The sequence below is a fragment of the Symphalangus syndactylus genome, chromosome 23 (genome assembly GCF_028878055.3).
Source record: "Symphalangus syndactylus isolate Jambi chromosome 23, NHGRI_mSymSyn1-v2.1_pri, whole genome shotgun sequence".
Lineage (NCBI taxonomy): Eukaryota > Metazoa > Chordata > Mammalia > Primates > Hylobatidae > Symphalangus > Symphalangus syndactylus.
In genome coordinates, this window is record NC_072445.2 from 65828885 (window position 1) to 65834558 (window position 5674).

Consider the following 5674-nt stretch of genomic DNA (forward strand, 5'->3'; position numbering starts at 1 on the left):
TTGAGGCTCTAAGAAGGATAAAACATCAGTTTGAAAAGACTGCCTATCAGAGAAACATGAATCCTGCTAAAATTGAAGCAAGAAGAAACATGAAACTTATGGTGAAGTTTGGGTGGAAGAATGGTGACATCACTGATGCTTTACAAAAAGTTTACAGGCACAATGCCCAAAGAAATCAGCAGTTTACAAATGGATAACTCATTTTTTAAATTTTTTTTTAAATACTTTAAGTTCTAGGGTGCATGTGCACAACGTGCAGGTTTGTTACATATGTATACATGCCGATAGACTAGTTTTTTCCCCAGACTCCCGTCCTCCACTTTCTGTCTGTTCCAGTGTCCCCTTTCCAATGGGATTAAGTCACGTGCACAGGGTCTGCAGCAGAGACAGCAGCAGTGGGCCCTAGGTATGCTGTTTGGAAGGGCTGCGCCGTGGAAGAGCCAAGCCCCAAGATCATGGGACATTTGAACTTATGACGTCGGAACACATCCACAGGTGTTTTGATGTGAGTTTTCTTCCGCACCATCACACTGTTGTACTCTTATGTTTGCGCTCACCCGTGATCAATAGTCACGGCACTGTGAAGTCAGGACAGTAAACAGTGGCCAATGGCTCTGTGTGGGGTGAGGGGCTGGCGTGCTGGCAGGAGGCGTTTATGATCCCAGGTAAGTCCTGACTGTGTCAGACTGGCTGCTGCTGCAGGACCTTTCACCGTGTTTACCTTTGCTCTGCTCCCCAGCGGACGATGGCTGACGTCGCATTTCCAAACAGACTTCTACTTTGACCTCATGCAGCGTGACGGTGAATAGACAACAGAAGTGTAAGGCAAATACCTGTTTGTAAATAAGGAAAAGCCCAACCACCCAGGTCAAAATGAACGAGCCCAAGCCTAAAATCAATCAGAGTGTGGGCAACAGGGTTGCCTTTTTAAAGGAAAAATAAAACTTAGAGCCTGTTTTCCATAAGCGTGTGCTTTCCATAGCACATTTAGCACTGTGATAAATGTAGGGTGTTCTTGGGAGGAGATTTTAAGTATGTGAAAGTTAATTTATTCCTGCAATCTTCCCATATCCAAGCCTCAACAGATTAGTTCTCACAAAGTTTAGATCACACTATGTATGTAATCATTTTTTCACTATTATGATGGCTAAAATTCCTCAACGTAGATTGTTTGCTATAAACTGGCATGGGATTTGTTTTAATACTGCTTACTTTGTGTGTATCGTAATGCTTAAAAACGATTAAGATTTGTAACTTTTCCGTTTCCGAAATGTAAAGTTTTCCACAAAAACTACAAAAAAATCCATTAGTTTCTCTACATGGTAGTCAGTCTTTATAAAAACAGCCGCCAAGCCTTGCCTCCTGGTGTTCACAGCCCTCCCATAGCCCAACCAACAGGAGGCTGCAGAAGTGGTAATGTACAACTTCCAAGGCTGAGTCACAAAAGACACTGAGCACTCCCCCAGCTCTCTCTTGGAGGAAGCTGGCCACCATGTTGTGAGAACACTCAAGCAGCCCTTCAGAGCAACCAGCATCAAATTGCCAGCCATGTGAGTTAACCTTGGAAGCCGATATAAGACTCCAATGGCTATAGCCCTGGCTGACAGATTGACTGCAACCTCATGAGAAACGGAGTCAGAACCACCCGAATAAAACATTCCCCAATTCCCTAACCCTCAGAAGCTGTACAATTGTAAATGTTTACTGTTGCTAAAGACATACTAAGTTTGAGGTAATCTGTTACACAGCAATAGATAACTAATGTATTCTGTGTACGTAAATATCTATAAATGCTTAGGAAGGATCTAGAAAGATGCACATGGGGAATGAACTTGGAAGAGGTGGAGTAGTAGCAAAGAAATTAATACTTTTGTCCGTATCACGTTAATTTTTCCTCCGAGTGCATATATGTATGTTTCAGTGATATAATTAAAAATAAATTTAAGGGTTCACTGCAGTAGCAACCCTGGGTAATCCTTGGAGTGGGCCTGAGAGACAACGACATGTGGATCTCAGTGGCCGGGACTCCTCCTCGGCTGAGGCTCTCCGCCTTGCGGGGCGCTGGTCACTTTTGCATTTTAGGGTCTGGAGCGGCGACGCGAAAGCACTTGCTGGCGAGGAACCGCCGTGGCCTGTCCAACTCCTGTCCGCAGCTGTGGCCGGATCCGGATTTCAGGAACCCGCCAAGGCGGGTGTCTAACTCCAGCTTAGACTTTGAGCGTTATGTAGCCAATCGGAGATTGGCTGAGACCCTGGCGCAAATCGTATGGAGAAAACAAAATAGACCTCCACACCTATTGCTGTAGTGTAGTCCAGGTCCTGGAATCCTGACTCAAGCATTACTTGAAGTTGGTGCCAAAGTGGTTGCCCTTGAAAGTGACAAAACTTTTATTCCACATTTGGAGTCCTTAGGAAAAAATCTGGATGGAAAACTACAAGTGATTCACTGTGACTTCTTTAAAATAGATCCTAGAAGTGGTGGAGTAATAAAACCACCCGCTATGGCTTCTCAAGGGCTCTTTCAGAATTTGGGAATAGAAGCAGTTCCTTGGACAGCAGGCAGCCCTTTAAAAGTAACTGGAATGTTCTCAAGTAGAGGTGAAAAAAGGGCCACTTTGGAAACCTGCATATGACGTATTCCTGTACCTCTATATATAAATTTGGACGAATAGAACTAAATATGTTTATTGGTGAAAAAGAATTCCAGAAACTAACGGCAGATCCCCGAAATCCAGACTTGTATCATATATGAAGTGTTATCTGGCAAGTAGCTTGTGAGATTAAGGTTCTGCACATGGAGGCTTGGTCATCATTTGATGTATACACCCAAAATGGGCGTCTGGAAAACCCAAAGCGTAGGGAATTATTAGAACTATTACAACAAAATCTGTATCTTATTCGAATGACTCCTCATGGAAATTTATTTACCGAGAACTTAACACCTATTAACTATAATATATTTTTTCACACGTTAAAGCACTGTTTTAGAAGGCGCAGTGCCAGTCTAATAGACCACTTACATTCATTGACTCGACTTGATGGAATGGATATATTGATGCAAATAGGAAAAAAGGAAGAAGAGAAAATAACTAACATGTACCCTCACGACTTCAAAAAACTTTTTGAAACTATGGAGTGTTCCAAAGATTGTGCTTATAAATGGCTGTACGATGAAACCCTGGAAGATATATAGCAACTGGACTGTCATTTTTGGTGGAGCAGTTCATTTATTTGGAAACTATGACATGAAAACCAAATCTGAAAGCTCACATCCCTTCAGCAGAAGGTAACTGTTCTTGTTTCACACAGAACACGTAGATCATTTCTCCTGCAGTTGATATCGTTGGCATATTGGATGAAATAGTGGCTGCTATTTTATTCACAATTGAATAAAATGAAAACTTCAGTTAATTGTGGATTTGATCAGATTGAATTCCTTTTGTTTCAGATTCCTATTTAAATATTTCACTTTCACTATTGCTGATTTTTGCATCTTCTTGAGGAGCAAGAGTTTGTACGTTATTAAGCTTAGAAAGTAAACAAAACTGATTTACTGATTTGTTTTGCATTTCAGTTTGTTGAAATGTATTGTCAAGTACTATACAATGAAATTGTTTAAATTTTCATATGATTTAAACTTTTTTTAGATATTAAAATATTTTAAATAAAAATAAATAAATAAATTTAAAGCCAAAGCTTGGAAGCAACGAAGATGTCCTTCTGTAAGTGAATGCATAAATAAACTGTAGTATATCTAGACAATGGAATATTATTCAGCAGTAAAAAGAAACACACTGTCAAGCCACAAAAAGACATGGAGAACACTGAAGTGCATATGACTAAGTGAAAGAAGCCTGGAAAGGCTATATACTGTATGATTCTAACTACGACATTCTGGATAAGGCAAAACTTGGAGATAGGAAGAGCAGTGGTTGCCATGGTTTAGGGTAGAGAGGGATGAGTAGGCAGAGCACAGAGGTTTTAGGGCAGTGAAACGATTCTGTATGTCACTGTAATGGTGGATACATAACATTATTAAAACCCGTAGGCTGTGCAACACCAAGACTACGCCTTAATGTAAACTATGGACTTTAGTTTAAAATAACATATCCAGCTAGAAGAGCACATTTGAATGTTCCCAACACAAAGAAACGATGAATGTTTTAGGTGATGGACATGCTTAATTTCCCGATTTGATCACTACACTTTGTATACATGAACTGAAATATCACACTGTACCCCATAAATACGTACAATTGTGTTTCAACTAAAAATAATAATAAGGCTAGCCACGATGGTTCACCTCTGTAGTCCTAGCACTTTGGGAGGCTGAGGCGAGGGGATTGCCTTGAGGCCAAGAGTTCAAGACCGATCTGACCAATATAGTGAGACCCTTGTCTCTATAAAAAAATTTTTTAAGCAAAAAGTTAATTTAAAAAATATATGATATGAAAGAAGGTATCAATGTCTCATCAGCTGTAACAAATACATTACATTCATATTCATTGTTAACAGTGAGCTTGGGTTGCCAAGGGGTATATGGGAAAGCTGTACCTTCCACTCAATATTTCTGTAAACCTAAAACTGCTCTAAAAATAAAACATATTGTTTTGTTTTGTTTTTTTTTTTTTGAGACGGAGTCTTGCTCTGTTGCCCAGGCTGGAGTGCAATGGCGCAATCTCGGCTCACTACAAGCTCTGCCTCCTGGGTTCATGCCATTCTCCTGCTTCAGCCTCTCGGAGTAGCTGGGACTACAGGCGCCCGCCACCACGCCCGGCTAATTTTTTTTGAATTTTTAGTAGAGACGGGGTTTCAGCGTGGTCTCGATCTCCTGACCTCGTGATCCGCCCACCTCAGCCTCCCAAAGTGCTGGGATTACAAGCGTGAGCCACCGCACCCAGCCATTGATTATTTTTAAAATAAAATAAAATTTAAAAGATGACTAAAGACAAATAGACAAACATAGATATCACATCTCATTTGCCATTCAGGGCTTGCTGGAATAGGAACTTTTCCGAGCTAGGTGGGAAGGCTGATTCATTTGTCACCCTTATTTCTGCCCCCACCTTTTTTTTCCAGCCAGCAGATGGGATAAAATTTCAAAAACCTTGACTTTGGAGTAAAGAACATTCTAAAACCTGGGTCCCCTACAAGCGTGTATGTTAGGAACAGGCTCCCAAAAGCCAAACGCAAGTGGAGAATGGGCTCCCAGGGTGTGCTAAGAGGCTCTGGGGACCCAACAGATGTGGAAGAACTCAGCCGTGAACCTCGCTGTATGGCTTTAGGCCACAGGAGAGGCAGCTCCCACCAGAGCCACTGCCCCTGTCCTGGCAAGTCAACTCCTTCACCCAGAGGCCTAGTGTGCCCAGTTCCTGGAACCAGCGCATGCCCACTTTCTGGGTCAGGTTCCCAACATGCTGGGGAGAGCAGAGAGATGAACAGGACTGTCCAGGGTCTGGGGAACGGGGGCAGCCTGAAGAGGGGCTGGATGGGACCAGGCTGGGCAGTGATGAAGGCTGAGTCTGGTCCCGGGAGATGGCTCCCCAACTGTGGTCCACGGTGGCACCCACATGTGATCTGTCGGGGGAGGAAGCCACACACGCCAGGAGCAGTGCCTCTCACTCACTGAACAGACGTCACTCCAGGCCAAGCTCAGTGCTGGGGAGACCGAGGT

At 42.6% G+C, this 5674-nt stretch overlaps 1 pseudogene; it reads left to right on the plus strand.

Annotated features, from left to right (window-relative positions):
• Positions 1–477: 477 nt before the first annotated feature.
• On the plus strand, positions 478–3579 carry LOC129473302 (dimethyladenosine transferase 2, mitochondrial-like; annotated as a pseudogene).
• Positions 3580–5674: the final 2095 nt, after the last annotated feature.